The 16704-nt window shown below is 46.5% G+C and overlaps 1 protein-coding gene across 1 annotated transcript in view; it reads right to left on the reverse strand.

Annotated features, from left to right (window-relative positions):
• LOC144791758 (zinc metalloproteinase-disintegrin-like VLAIP-B) overlaps positions 1-16704 on the reverse strand; it is a 4238988-nt gene that overhangs the window by 510588 nt on the left and 3711696 nt on the right. The window lies entirely within an intron of this gene.

Raw genomic sequence — 16704 nt, forward strand, 5'->3', positions numbered from 1 at the left:
GCGTGGCACAAAAGCGATCTCATTTGTGAGGAGGAATTTAAATTCCTGAAAAAAGACAACCCAATTACACCATCCATGAACTTTATCCCTAAAATCCACAAGAATGCCAAGAAACCTCCTGGCCGTCCGATCATAACTGCCAGGGAAGGACTATTGGAGAACACTTCTATCTATGTGGATTTTTTCTTGCAGGATTTTGTAAAGGCATTACCCTCATATGTGCCGGATACTAGCGATTTTATCAACAAAATCAAAGATGTCACCTGGGGATCTGAATATCTGCTCATTGCACTTGATGGGACTTCGTTATACACGAGTATCCTACACGAGCCTGGCATCAATGCCATACAATTCTACCTGTCCAAGAGACCTACACTTCATTGTCCACACAACAAGATGTTGATCTCAATGATTGACTACTGTTTGCGCAATAACATATTTATATTTAAAAACCTCCTTTTCCAACAGATACAAGGAGTTGCGATGGGGGCCAGCTTCTCCCCCTGCTACACCTGCCTCCACATGGGCTGGTGGGAGGAGCTGGTCCTCAAAGCGGAGTACGCTAACATCTTTGAACACAACATCAAAGTCTGGCTCCGCTATATAGACGATTTATTTGTTGTGTGTGAGGGGACCAAAGAACAGGCTGAACAATTTGTTGCAAACATCAATTTGAATACTCTAAACCAGCATTTCACAGCCACCATCAGTGACACTAGTGTGAATGTTTTGGATACACAAGTATTTGTGCAAAACAATAAATTTGAAACCCGATTATATCGCAAAGAGACAGCGGGCAATTCCATTTTCAACATCCACATCACCTAGTGAATAGCATCCCTTTTGGGAAAATGCTTACGCTCAAACGAATATGCAGCACAGAGGAGGATTTGAGATTGGCTCAAGAACTTAGCAGGCAGAGATTCTTGGAAAGAGGCTATTCGCCCAAAATATTGAAGCAAGCAATCATTAAGACCACCTTGCTCAATAGAAATGATTTACTCAGGGACAATAGGCCTACCAATAAAAGTACCAGTCATAACTCAAACCCTAACTCTAACAACACCAATGTATTCCGCCTGATAATGGGATATAGTAGGCAACACAAAGAGATCAACAAAATAGTGCAGGCCAGTTGGCCACTAGACTTGAATGACCCTGTAATAGGGCTCCTACTTCCACAGAGGGTCTCTATTACATACAGCAAAGCTCGCTCAAGGAGAGACTGTCTTGTCACCACTAGTCCAGAAATTATTGAAAATACTACATGGTTACAAACTCATAAAGGGTTCATTCGATGTAAGACATGCAAAGCTTGTATCCATGGAGTCAACACTACACCTTACAGTACCCCATAAAGTCACAGTACTCGTAAAATCACCAAACTGTTGACATGTAAGACTGAATATGCAATTTATGTCCTTACGTGTCCATACGGCCTCAGATACATAGGGAATTCTAAGCTCCAGGCCCACAAAAGAATCCTCCTACATCTCCGTGCTATCGCTAATGAAGATAATACTTACCCGGTAGCCAGGTATTTTAAGGACACACAACAATCGAAGGAACAACAAAAGCCTGAGCTACTATCTAATTGATGCGATACCCCTCCAGTAGGAGAGAAGGAGATAGAGAAGGCAAACTTAGGAGGTTAGAGATGAGGTACATTTTACAACTGGACACTAAACAGCTAAATGGACTGAATGTTACTGAAGATTTGTATAAATGTCTATAACTTTATGCTCAATTTTACTGGACAAAACTACAGAATGCTCAATGAAACCAGAATATTAAAATAAAATAAATCAACCCAAGTGTACTTCCATCTCTTCATCACAGTTATGGCCATTCGGAACCTGTCCAGTAGGAAATCCAATTGGGATTTAATATGCAAACATGTCGTGTACTTAAAGATTTCACGCCCTCGATTGTTTTTAACCTCTATGTTCTGTATACAAGTTATGTAGGATTCACGTTAGAAATTTACTAGTTTTAATTATTTGACTCACTGGTCCCTTTTTTTCATTTTCACTGATCACTTTTTATTTCTTTTTTCAGGGATTTGTTGTGTAAAACTGTATTGAACGATAATATCGACCCTTTAAGAAACTAACAATGAAACGGCATTGGAACTGAGAATTCAACATGCAGTAATGATTTTGTGCCCACATGGGCATTTTCTCTTGACATTTTTTGGACATATTTATTTTATTTTTCCAAACTATTTGGCGTCGCCCACAGGGGCTGAATAGTATCCTTTAGATTGCTTTACATTGCCTACAGTATAGGAGCCAATCTAGAGTAAACGTGAATAATGGAAAGCCCACTCGGGCAATTGATGTTTAATCCTTAGATTAAGAATGTCAAAGTAATTATAGAATTTGTTTTGCTATTGTCTCAATATTGCATAGGGTCAATATCAGTTAAATGTATGCGTTTTATATCAGACCCTGATTATATGGTATTTAGCAAAAGCACTATTATAATTTTGTTTCACAGCGCTGACTATAAGCGCGAAGTATTTTGTTTATGTTCATTTTACTTAGACCACGTGACCTTGAGTATATGTACCATCATCCTATTACTCTGTTTACTACTCGTGACCAAGGGGGAGGAGCCCCGAAACGCGTCGAGTGTGTTTATGTTTTTCTGCTATCTTGGCTGATTAAATATCTTTAACACGCTATTGGAGTTCGTGCCTCATACTGTCCCAGGATTGTGTGGACACCAGTATGTTTGAATGAATATATATATATATATATATATATATATGTTTCCAAAAGTTTTCCCTGCATTAAGAACGCACTCCACAGCAGGTAGGTAACACACCCTTTATTTCAAATGAAAGTGTAATTTTATCCCGACCTTTTCCAGTCCTAAAGGAGGACTGCACCACCCTTGAAACTAATGAGGGGCTGCAGGAGGGGTACCTTCCATTCCGATGCAGACACAGCAGCGCAACACATTGGGAAAGTGAAATTGCATTTCGAGGCCCACTGGAGGGCTTAATTTGTCCTTTTAAAATTACGTGAAGTTCACAGAACCTACTGGAAGGTATTATTAATTGCCAAATGTGACCACAAGTACCAGCATGCAACAGCAAATGAAATCCATTAAGGAAGGCACACCAGAGGCCAATAAATGAAGGAGCACGCAGAATACTGTATTCAAGGAACATTGCTGTGAATCCACAGATGCCTTTGAGAAAGAAGCAAGAAAGCTTTGAAACGCGTCAGGCAGGAGGACTGGAAAAGGTCGGGATGAAATTACACTTTCATTTGAAATAAAGGGTGTGTTACCTACCTGCTGTGGAGTGCGTTCTTAATGCAGGGAAAACTTTTGGAAACAAGGATACACGGCTCTTTCCGGCCGTGGAGGACTGCACCGCCCTTGAAACTAATGAGGGGCTGCAGGAGGGGTACCTTCCTTTCCGATGCAGACACAGCAGCACAACAAATTGGGAAAGTGAAATTGCATTCCGAGGCCCACTGGAGGGCTTAATTTGTCCTTTTAAAGTTACGTGAAGTTCACAGAACCTACTGGAAGGTATTATTAATTGCCAAATGTGACCACAAGTACCAGCATGCAACAGCAAATGAAATCCATTAAGGAAGGCACACCAGAGGCCAATAAATGAAGGAGCACGCAGAATACTGTGTTCAAGGAACATTGCTGTGAATCCACAGATGCCTTTGAGAAAGAAGCAAGAAAGCTTTGAAACGCGTCAGGCAGGAGGACTGGAAAAGATTGGGATGAAATTACACTTTCATTTGAAATAAAGGGTGTGTTACCTACCTGCTGTGGAGTGCGTTCTTAATGCAGGGAAAAACTTTTGGAAACATATATATATATATATATATATATATATATATATATATATATATATATATATATATATATATATATATATATATATATATATATATATACTAGCAGCCCTTCCCGACGTTGTCCGGGAGCAATTAGGCTTCAGGGCCCCCGCCCGCCCCGACGTTGTCCATGGGTCCCCCGGAGCCTTCCTCCATATATTGCAGTATTATACCTCTATGTTTAGTTTGTATGCTTTTGTAACCTGCACATGTAACCTTTTCCTCCTGTAATGCACTGTTTGGCTCACTTTTTTAATGCTCTGTTTGCTTCCTCTTGCTACCTGCACGCGTCACTTTTCCTCCTATACCTCTATGTTTACTTTCTACGCTTTTGTAACCTGCGCACGTAACCTTTTCCTCCTGTAATGCACCGTTTGGCTCACTTTTGTAATGCTCCGTTTGCTTCCTCTTGCTCACGATGTACGCTTTTATAACCTGCACACGTAACTTTTTCCTCCCGTAATGCACCGTTTGGCTCACTTTTGTAATGCTACGTTTGCTTCCTCTTGCTCACGATTTTCATTTTTGCTTCATTTTTCCGCCGCTCACTGCTCCTAAATAAATAAATAAATAACCTACCTCATCCGCCGCTCACCACTCCTCCCCGCCTGTCCGCCGCTCCTCACCGCCTGTCCGCCGCACCGCCTATCCGCCGCTCCTCACCGCTCCTCCCCGCGCCATGTCCGCCGGTCCTTTCTCGCGCTCCTGGACGCCGCTCCTCCCCGCGCTCCTCACGTCGGGCACGCACGTCGCGGCCGGCGCTTCTTCCAAGGGACTACTTTTTTTCTGTAAATTTTTTAAATAACGTATATTTATTACGTTTATATAGCCTATGTCCATCTGCACACCCTGACGATTATAATGATGTATCGGGTGTGTGGATTGGCGCTGTGGTTCCTGAGTTTACCCGCCTCAAAGGTTCAAAGTTCTTCCTTTATAATAGTAGTATAGATTTATATAGCTTTAATATGCAAGTGGGATATGAATTTTGACTGTAGGATATAAGATAGGCACTCAGATATATTGTTTATGCCTCCTAGCTCATTTGCACAGTACCAATTAGGTGACCTTACGCGCATTTTCACATCATCTATACCATCTATATGATCTACTTACGTAATCATTTACCTTGATATCACTGTATGGTTACAGATATATTTACGACCACATATCTTTAACAAACCCTTTGGATACTGTCCCTTTTGAAATTTATAAATAAATACATCTGTCGAATCCAAGTACAATTTGTTCCTATACTTGGAGATATACCATAATGGCATCTCTCTACATTACCATCAGACTTTATAAAGACAGAATTAGACAACTTAAGCCTTTCAGCAACCAAGAGTTTACATTATTCCATGTGGTATTTTCCTAGGACTAAGAAAAGGTACCAAACACCTGTTCAGGTTATATTTGAGATGTATTTGACCATGATTTCCAAGTGTCTGTATTGATACCACTATATAGCAATAATGCCAAGTATATCCATGTGTACAATGTATTTTACAGCTACGATACAGTCTCATCACAATTATGTTTATTTGAGTCTGGTGGTTAGCAGTTGGGAGTTTCCTTGAAAATGAAATTATTTACTCTGCACTTTGCACTAATTGCACTCATTTTTACCGCCGCAATAACGCGTTTCAGCCCGCGTGGGGCCTCGATCACATGACACAGTTGAGGAGGCAGATCATACATTTAAAGTGCAATTGTGTGACATTTTTCCTGTGCATCAGTTGTGCTGTTTGGCTATAGACATGGAAAACATACTATAACATTGCCACATAATATTTCTTGCGTGGATGGTCAGCAGAAAAGTAAATGTAAAATACATTGATTAAGTGCAAAATAGAGCATGCGTGACACAATATCACGAAAATAGCAGCAAATTGAATACATATATAAAAACATATAAATATATGTAAAAATATATAAATAAATACATACTCAATGTGATACTGTTCCGCTCTAAATGACTGATGACCTTAGTTAGTAAAGCCATGCTCTTATAGCATAGCAGCTAGAAAAAGTTAAAACAATGTAAAACTTTTTTATCTCTCATAAGATAGCAGCATTATTCACAGTTCATACGAGTTTTAAATGGCACCTAGAGTGTTACCATGTATTTTTCAGATGTTTTTGAAAAAGAAAAGAGAATAGAGCCCATGTGGGCAGATGCCAAAACATCCTTGTCGAGTTAAGTAAGTTTAAAATGTGCAAAAATTCCTGTTTAAAGTGCAAACCATGTGCTAAGGTATACCAAAATTCAATAAAAAAAATGAAAAAACAAACTTGTCATATAGGTAGGCAGCAGCATGAGTGTACAATCTTCTCATAGTGGCTCATTAGAGATAGGTAAAAAAAACTCACTGGCGTTCAATCCATTCGGAGTCCATAAGTATGATGTGCCTTGTCTCTAACTTGCATAACAGAGATTCACGTTCCCCACCTGTTCTCAGCGATGGGACCGTGTCAATCACATAATACTTAAGATCAGCAGGGTTCTTTGCATGGAATTCATCAAAATGTCTTGCAACAGGATAGGTAGTATCGCCTTTGGTAATGGCACGTATGTGCTGGAGTATCCTTTTGTGAACCCCTATATATATATATATATAAATCACCTCCTGTGCTCGAGTTATCCAAAAGGACCAGGCGGAGACACCAATAATCTCCTGCATCCAAGTTTATTTATTGTCCTTCATCCACAATTATGTGTTTTGATACTTTCGGACATAGCTCACATATGCCTGGCATGCCCATGAGTCATGAGTTCATTTAAATACAGCTCCCATGACAGTTACACCAACAAAAAACTATGCCTTTCTTAGTCTTTTCACTCCTACACTTGTAACATTCATCTCATAGCTGACATTGCAACGAAAGTTCATATTTATATTATATTTATATTCTCCAATATTATAGATGGAATTGGAAACATCTATGTAGTGACGGTCTATTCTACGTACGTCACGTCGGCGACGTGACGTGCGGGGAGATCACTAGCTGCGCGCGCACAGGCAGAGTGCAAGTGGCGCGAACGGCGCGAAAGGAGAAAGCAGAGCCGATATGTAGCACAGGCTCGGCGCTCTTAGGAATAAATTACTAATAAAAGTAATTAACGTAACCTGGCTCCAGAGTCCTTATTGGTGGTGAGCAGCATCACCACAATGGCGACGAGGGTGGGATGAAGACCCCCCAGCAAGGCAGAACCACCAAACCAACCACAGGACAACAAGGAGAGTAGCAGCAACACCAGGACCACCGCACAAAGGATAGAAAAGGAAGAATAACCTGGTGCACGACTACAGGTACCCTAAAGAGCGCGGCAGAGGCCAGGCACACCCAAAGAGGTAGTACAGAGAAGCGAGAAAAGGGGGGACAGACCCCAGGGACAAGCAGAAAGGGCGCCAATCCACACCGCGGCCCGCAAGTCGAGGGAACACGCGCTGGTTAACTCACTGGGAGCCGAGGGGGCTGACGCAGATAGTCCCCACGCCCGAGCAAGCGAAGAAGAGCAGGACGACGCGCCAGGAAGTCCCAGAAGCCAAGGGAGCGTGCAACCCGAGATCAAGAGAGAGAAAATGAGCGCGCAAACAGGATACGCGATGGCGCCGGTACAGTTTTTGCCGCGCCCCGGAGAACCCCTCATGAAGTGGGAGGACTGGAGAGAATATATAGACAATTTCATAGGTGTCCTGGAAGGCGAGAACGAAGAAGTGTTCGAACCCCAGAGAAAGAAGCGCATCTTGCTGCTGAACCTCGGCCCGGAGGGTCTCCGGATTTACAAGAGCTTGGTTCCGAAACAGAGAACATCCGCAGACGACGATGTGTATGCGCACGCACTCGACGACCTCAACGAACATTTCAGACCGGCAGTGTGTGTGTCGGTGGACAGGTTCAATTTCCAACAGAGGAAATTACTTATTGAAACTGCCACAGAACTTTGGACATATCATCCCTATATGGACAATGAAAGAGGATATTCTATAAAAAGATGGATAAAACAGAGCGGGAAAGAAAGAAAGACTATGTACCTAGGCCAATGTGTGTATTTTTACAATATTTACTTTGGCTGTTGCATCACGTGGTTTAAGCATTTAAGAAAATTGCGTTTTCACTCCTCGCTTGTGTGATCAAGGGCAAGTGGTGCCCGAAACGCGTAATCTGAAGAAAACAGCAATAAGCATTTAAATTGCCTACATTCCGGTGGTTCATGGTTCCTTTGCGGCGGAAGCGAGTGCTGACAGCGCTGCGAGCTGGCGGACGATCTTTTGCGATTTTGATATTCAATTACGGAAGGTGGTTGCTTCTGTGACAAACCCATTCCCCGGAAGGCGGTTGCCGCCCTCAACCAGTAGCAGTGTGGACCAGAGAAAGGAGTTTTGGCGGCAACCCTCTATTGCAACTGTGAAGGCTCGAGTTTGCCTGAAGAAGTAGTTCTTTTCCAGAAGGCAAGGAGCGTATCGGTGGGTGCATAGGTGGGGAGGAGCGATAGGCATTTTGTGGCGGTTGATATGGACTACGCAGCAGGATTGTTTCTATATCACTGCTGTTTTCCTCAAAGGAGGTGGTTCGGGGATGAAAGGCCACTGTTGAGGAATTTTTCAATAATTTACCCTCTACAACAACAGAACGGGAGGGTCCTACGAATGCAGGTGCGAGCAAAGAAGGAGATGAGGGAAATCTGTTGAAGAGACTGGAGAAATGCATGAGGTCTGAAGCTATGAAATGGTGCAAGCACCAATCCCTTACAAAATACATAGAGGTTGGGCGAATCGTAAGAGGTTTGAGAATTCTTTTAGCCCCGAGCTTTGAAAGCCCAAACCCCAGTATGTTGAGAGAATGCAGTGAGAGTAGCCTGGCAGCGTTGATGAATTTGGTACAAATCTTGGTAAAATATGCCGAGATCGATCGACACGCCCTACTGGGGGAAATAAAACAAATTAACGAACAACTAGCAAAATTGGAACCGAATGATAGTGCCCACACCGTCATCCGCTCCCACCCAACATCGTACACATTTTACGCATATAATGATTACGCTGGACACATTGTTTCTGGGTGAGAACTGCTGCAGGTTTATTTTCATACAACAAGCGTACGACATTTGATGGGTTATCTTACGGACGATCCAAGGCAGGCAGCCCCTCGCTGTCCCGCCTGCCTAATGAGCCAGCCAGCACGGTGAGTCGATGCTCGGACAGTGCAGCACCTTGTAGATCCTTATCTTACACTCCCGCCCCCCCCCCTGTCAGGGCGGAGCGGTATGGCACACCCCCGGTCAGTTCAGGCCCCCCGACTGCCCGAAGGGCTAACAGGGCGCCGTCGCGGTTTCCCGGAACCTCCTGCGGCTCCAGGTCCTTGGCTCAGGCACCCTTACTGTGCCAGGCAGAGGTACCCTTACTGTACCAGTCTGCCGCTGAGGTACCCTTACTGTACCCGTCTGCCTCCAGATCGCCCTGTAACTCTGCCACAGCTCTGGAGGAGGCTACCGTCGATGACAGAGCCCCCCACCTCCGAGCTCCCTACCTCCATCTTGCAGCTTACCGTGCCTCCGTATATCCAGGAGAAACATATCCATCCTGACTTTGGACAGTGCACGCCATCTTTTGATTATAGCCTTCCACTCTTGCACTGCACTAGTGCCTCTGCGTCGCCCCCTTGAGCCCTTTTGTATGAATGCTCTCCCGCAGCTGAGGACTTGGCACCCCGCCGTTCCTTACTTGGGCAATTCTGACCACCACAACTCGCATGGCCCCAATTATTGCTGATAGCCTGCTACATAACTTTGCATGGCCTTCAGGAGTGCCCTCCCCCCCATGGTTACTGGACCTTGCCCCATGCATGGGAAACCAGGACAAGGGAGGGGGTCCCCTAAAGGGAGCTGGTGTTCGCCTGCTATTCCATTCCGACCCGGGGTAGCCCACATACAACGGCGCTATGCCAACCTAGCAGCGTACGATTGTTCCCGCAGCCCCACCTGACACCTGATGAGTAAAAGGCCATCCAGTCACCACTGGTGTAGATGCTCGTGAACACTGCGCACCTTAGTTATTGTTCCATTACTAATACTCACGAATTGCTGCTCGTTGTACCCAAGGAGGACCATGTGCCTACCGCGGTGCCGCCCTACCCGGGGAAGTGGAGTCCTGCCTGGCCAAATTGATGCTGGAGGAGAACACTCCCCCTCCAAAGATTGTCGCAGTTGCTATCGCAAGCTGTTCCAGCGCACCACCTTAATTTGTTAGCAAATCTCACACCACCTCACATGACCGATGATCCTGGAAACTATGGAGTGCTAGGTTGCTGAACCCCCTATTGCGCTACCTTCGTCATGACAGTGCATTTGGCTGGTGAGATCCTCGGAAATTTAACACGCAAAAATAGCCTCCGCCTTAATATTGTCCCAGCCTGGTGTTCCCTCGCCATCTGCCAGCGGGCCATAGCTGCTGGGTCACCTTGTTCGTAACCAAACTCTGGAGTGTAACGCCCTGCGCCACATCACTGCTCGTGTATACCAGGAAGAAGGTAGTGGGAAGTGACAGACCTATACATGTACATGTATTTATATACACCCTTCCTCTTACTGCCGCCTAGCAGCACTCACTGGTGACGGTGTCTTATTGCAACCACTGCCCCCCCCTAGATGGGTCAAGGTTAGCCGTGCTGAAGGTGTGTGGTTACCTCTCCTCAGTGTAGGATGAACGTATAGCCTGTGCCCCAACAGCCCAAAATGTGTGATGTAGTTCATGTGTAGCAGGATCCCCACCCAATCGCAGCGGATAACACCCCGTACCATTATAATTTGCTTTTGATGATCCCTCAATGGTACTATTTTTATAAGATTCTTGAGTGTAACCAGCCTGCCCCCACATCCTGGGACAGTATTGGGGAAAACGTGGGTCCCCCGACCCTAACACATTGCCCCATTGAGTCTACCCATTCATCTGGAGAATGCTGTTTCAATGGAAATTCTATTCCCCCTACCTTTGGAAGTGTCTTACCAAGTGATCAGTGGTTCGCCAGTCCGCCCCTCGTTGCAGTGATATCCCTTACTCTGAGGTTGGTCTCAATTGCGACATGCCCATCACTTCCCTCTGGTAATACACTGTTTGCTACTTCTACATTGTGTTTGTTTCGATACTTGCCCAAGTGGCACTATAGCGTACGTAATGTTTGTTCTTATGTTTGGCATCTGGTATGTATCGCATTACTACTCACCACTGATACCTCTTGTGGTTAGCGTTCACCATCTGTACTAGCACAGAGCCACCTTTGCTTACGTAGCGTATGTCCGTGTATTTTGACTGCCTGTCATGTATCGCAGTGTTGAACCTCTACTTGTACTCTGTACTTTAGCGACTTGCCCATCTGAGTAGCAAGAACTATTTCGCCCACAATATCCTCTCGCAGGGGTATGGTGAAGGGTCGCTTGCGTACCACCAGCGCTTGCTTCAGAAGCGGTGTCTCCCTTTGCTCCTTCTGCTAACGACCATAGCTCTAGGGGTGTGTGGTTTAGGGTCACTTCTTAAAATCATCCCCCTATTCTCCTCTCCAGGCCTTCAAACTGACCTCAAAGTTCTCATTAGTCGAAGACACCTCCAAATTTACTTGGTGCCCTTTCATATCTGACGGAACCCTTTTTAATATAAAACTTCTACTCCCCTTGACTAATGAAGTGCCGTCCCCGTGCGGTTCTTGTGGTTGGAGGGTCTGCCAGTTCCAGCAGTATACCTTCTACCTGTCTATGGTACTGTATCGTATTTATCTCGAGTTAGCGTCATAACTGTGTTTTGGCACCACTAGCTATCTGTTCATCAGCTACTATTAGGTCTCCTCAGTGTGGTCATGTACTAGATTACTTTCTGCTACTATTTTAATTTTTTATTAACTCTTTATCTGAGCTTGACGCAATATTCTAATCTCCCTGCTCTTAGCCTTTTTAGTCCCACACATGTGGGTTGAATTTGCATCCCACGAGAATCGCTATCTAAAAACCTCTATTTTATCGGTAAGCGGAGTGAAACCCCCATTCCTCCTTGACAGTATGGCGTTCTAAGTTGGTTATAGGGTCTGTTTGCAGCTTAATCTTACACAAGTCATATAGGGTCTGTTTGCAGCTTAATCTTACACAAGTCTCACATTGTTAACTTTCCTCACTTTATTATCCTTCTACCTGTGTATGGTACTTTATTGTAACAAGCACCCGTCCCTTTCCACTTGCAACACACTTTATGCTACCCCTTACCATGTCTTTGCTTCCGATACATGCACAAGTTCCACCATTACCTGCCTTACATTTGTTCTTGTGTTTGAGTGTCTGCCCTGTACTGCACTACTTTCCCTTTACTCGTGCATTCTTCAGCTGGGTGTCGGTTTCTGCAGCGTTTTATAAACTATTTCAGTAACTTAGATGTATGCGTAAGCGTTTAATCTAAAGGATCTTTATATGCTAACCGCTTGAAATCGAAAGAGTTCCGTTTTAAGGCAACCATTTCTGTTCTAAAAAGGTCAGTGATATTTTACGGGGGGTTAACGAGGCGTTTGGCGGCTTGGGTTCACGCAGTGGTCTTGCTGATAGTCTTTCTTCCCTTAGTTAAACTTCTCGCCGTTTAGAATGTACTGACTCCGCATGAAGGGATCGCGGTGACCCAGATTCTGCCGCGCGGTGGTGCTGGGGAGTACGTACCCGGATGCTTCTCAAGTAACAGAGCGCTGCCCTCCCCTGGCGCTTTGTTAGAGCTATGAGGGTTTGCAAGGGCAGGGAAACGTGCCCGCCGCCGTTCCATCTGTTTTCCAACCCCCTTTCACCCTGTCTCAAATTATCACAGACTTTTGTAAGAGGAAGGGAGTTCATCCCGGCAATCTGATGTGGGCCAACTCCCCAACTTGTCTTTGATAACGGTATGAACCGAACCGGGACATCGGAATAAGGAGCCATTTAAGGCTGTGTCTCCCCCAAACCGCTTCCGTGTACCCGAATGATGGGTTTATGACATGTATAAAAGGAGTCACCTTGCGCATTCTTAATAAGCACTACATTCCCCAGCTGAAATTCTGGATTTAGACAGAGCAACTCATTTGCAAGGTTGTTTTTCTGGACCTGAAATATGCCTCCTGTTTCAGGTTGATTGGAGGGTACAATGAGAAAGTGGGGAGTGCTGGAAGTTATGCATTGCCCCGGAGATGCGGAAGGAAGTAGGCTTTCATTATGAGATGTGAAAAAACTGCCTGCAGTAGTTTCCTGTTTTCCTGGCTAGCTATGTGTCTATTTCGTTTCTTTTCACATAGTTTTTCCATTAATATTTTCTATAACCTCTGGTGGTGACACTTTTACATTAATTCCATCTTGATTCTTGCCTAGTTGCTAAAGAATGGAAACCCAAGTTCTTAATTGTTGCTTCATCAGCTGTTTCGTATTTCTGTCTAGTGTACTGTCGATCGAACCACATCTTAAAAGGCTGAATGCTGTATAAAGGTTGTTCATTTTCTTTCTCGTAATAACTACACTTATTACAGTCTAACACTTGCTGGCGCTGTTTGTCTATTATTGAGGTGAACCGATTAACAAGATATTTAATCATTGGAAAAACGATCAAAAGTAATGTTACCAGCTGTCCAAGCAGTTCTTATGGCTTTGGGTGGCCTAGAATAGTCTGAAATGTCACCCCGGTAAGGACGTGATGGTTAATAGTTGTGTTGGTAAAGGCAGTGGCAGCACTGGCAGGGACAAGAATTTTGAAAGCTGCAGTGGCCTCCTGAGCAGGTCCTTGGTACTTTATTTTTCAGAAATTAAGCACTGTTTGAGACATTTATCTATTCCAGTATTGTTACAGCCCACAGAAGCCAGTGACTGGGAACTAGACCCGAGACATCGGGTATCAGAGCGCTTTACATGAGCACCAGTTTTGTGCAGTGGCCTCCTGAGCAGGGCCCTGGTACTTTATTTTTCAGAAATTAAGCACTGTTTGAGACATTTATCTATTCCAGTATTGTTACAGCCCACAGAAGCCAGTGACTGGGAACTAGACCCGAGACATCGGGTATCAGAGCGCTTTACATGAGCACCAGTTTTGTTACATGAAGACGCATTACGCGTGGCTGCCGATTCGAAAGCAGTCCCCCGAATTTGGCGTTTGGAGGGACTAAACTAAATTATATACCACCTATCCCGATAGCATGGAGGCCATGCGATACCTAAGGAGACATTCATCTGTTAGGCGTAGGGAGATCTACCCATTTGACCTGAAGCAGTGGAGCGTGGTTGCCGGTTATCAAACCCAGGTCCACCGGTTTTTATGTTGACGGTACTAAACTTAATTATTCACCACACTATCCTGCTAGCGATCTGAACACAATATCCGAGTGTCAGGCGTACCCCACTCTACACACGCCCCCTGTGTACAGCGGCCTGCACGGGAAATGTTGCGCGCCTGTGCATGGCGTCCACAGGGAGGGGCAGATAGCCGCGCATGCTCCACTCCACGCCCCGGGACAAGGTGTGAGCTATTTTGAATTGGGAAGGATATTCAAATTACCAACCTTGGTAGGCTGGAATGCTGAGCCGGCCTTGCTGGTATTCGAACCGGCGGCCTATAAATGAGCGAGTGTTCAGCCCTCTGAGAAAGCGGGCGACCATTCAGACAACGCAAGTCTCCTCAGCCTATCTTAAATTCCTAATAGTGAATTGAACACAGGGTATATTGACTGTGAGTTGGGCCCGCTGATCTAAGCAAAATCAGCATCACCCATGCTAACCCGAACATATGTCTCGGGGGCTCGGCCTCTCAAACCCAGCTCCCGGTCGGACGCGCGCGCCTTTCTGTGGGGCGGGGGGGGGTAGAGCCCGTCCGCGGCGGGACAAACTCACGCCAAAAAAGGCAGCCTAGGGACTCAAGGAGTCACAGGGACCACCGCGATGCGTGACTCAGCCCAGGGCCTCCCATGCCCTCGTGTGCTCCTGCGTGCCTCCCACGTGCCCTCGTGTGCACCATGCTGGGCACCACGCTCCCCCCTCGCCCATCATGCACGCCTCAAACTAGCCAGGCAGGACGGATTTCCAGCCCGTGGCCTCCTCTCACTCACGTCACGCCTCACAAGGCATGAGGGGGGGGGATATCGGAGACCCCTGCAAGGCCTCAGCCAAGTTGTTTGTGTTACACACTCTATTCTTGGAACACATAAAGGAGTACATGGTGTAAAGACGCTTCTGTATCAAGGCGTACATTGGGTACATTTCAACTCATGATTTGTATTCGCCGCGCCCATGCTATTGTAAATAATCGACTTTGCGACAACCAGATCCTTTGATACATCAGTCCCCAGTGGCTACCAGCATTTATTAAGCTGTCTGGCATCATAAACGTACATCGAACGCTTTCTCGGAGAGAAAAGTAGGGAACACAAGTCAAGAGGATTGGACGGCCCGACATGCGAGGAAGGTTTAATCTATCATGTCTCTGCTCACGCGGTTCCTATTTTGTCCCCGTTATTGCCGTACACGCTTGAGAGCCGTACTATGACCGACTCTGCGGAGAATTCCTGTGCTATCGTCGTCGCAAGGGGGGGGGGCTATACACAAATGCTGCAGAGCAATCCATTCCAGCCACGCCATTTGTCTTTCCCCTGTACTTCTACGTAGCGGGGGGGTAATGCCGAGAGCCCCGCTCACCACTCCCGTCCCGACGCGGGCATCAGCCCCTCGCCAGCACAGTTGGGAACCCAGTGCCCGAGTCGGGCCTGGACGCCGCGCACAATGCCCCGGGGAACGGCCACCGCCATGACCCCAAAACACCTCCAAATCACTCCTGGGACCTGAGCATGAGGACCTTGCGGGGTGACAGCAGGGGCCGAGGTCCGCGACCCCGACTAGCCTGTGCTCCCGGTAACATGGACCGCGTGCATGAGGCGATAGACGGGCTTACTTGCCTATAATAATGCGCACTGGGAACTAAGTGCTGCGCGCTTGACTGCCTTCCTCTAATGTGACCGGACGGAGGGATGCGGGGGTAGTGGGGGGCGCGCTCTTGCAAGCTGGGCAAGCCAAGGCCTTTTTTAAATCTCCGAGCCTTTACTCGTCCGCAGCCCACCCTCTGCTCTTCTACCTGCATGCGCTCCAGGTGAGTGGACAGCGTGCACGTGCAGCTCCACAGATACCTCGCACCATTCCCCCGCAGCTCATCCGGCCGCCTGCCCATGCGGTCAGGACCGCAATTTGGCCACGTCTCCCTCCCCCGTGGTATCACAACCACAGGCCCCTGTGCAACCTGGGCTTGACCCAGGGACGGGGCGGGGGGGGAGGAGAGAGCGTGGCACTCACCTAAAACAGACGACGATCCCTAACCGAACGAAGACATGCAGCGCTCAGGCGGGCGGACAGGAAACCGAAGCAGGAAAGAGGCAGAGCTAGGGGCGGCCGGAGCTTAACTACCTGGCCCGCCCCCACAGGCCCACTGGTAAGCCCTCCCCTGGCCGTGCGTCATCGGGACCCCGGGGAGCGGCAGACGAGGCTAGCCGCGCCTCCTACGAAGCCCTGGACAGGGGGATGGGGAGCTGCGACTAGTGGCCACTAAGGTGGCTGCCCTGCCAATGTCCCCCTGCGTGGGACGCGGGCAGCGGCATTTCATCGCTAAAACAGGGAAAGATATTAAAATATGCCGAGATCGATTGACACGCCCTACTGGGGGAAATAGAACAAATTAACGAACAACTAGCAAAATTGGAACCGAGTGATTTCATCGCTAAAACAGGGAAAGATATTCAGGACAGATTGGCCAAACAGGAGGAAAAAATTAAAATCCGGAAGGCACAGAGGTTTCTGAGAGACAAA

This window comes from Lissotriton helveticus, chromosome 11, assembly GCF_964261635.1.
Source record: "Lissotriton helveticus chromosome 11, aLisHel1.1, whole genome shotgun sequence".
NCBI lineage: Eukaryota > Metazoa > Chordata > Amphibia > Caudata > Salamandridae > Lissotriton > Lissotriton helveticus.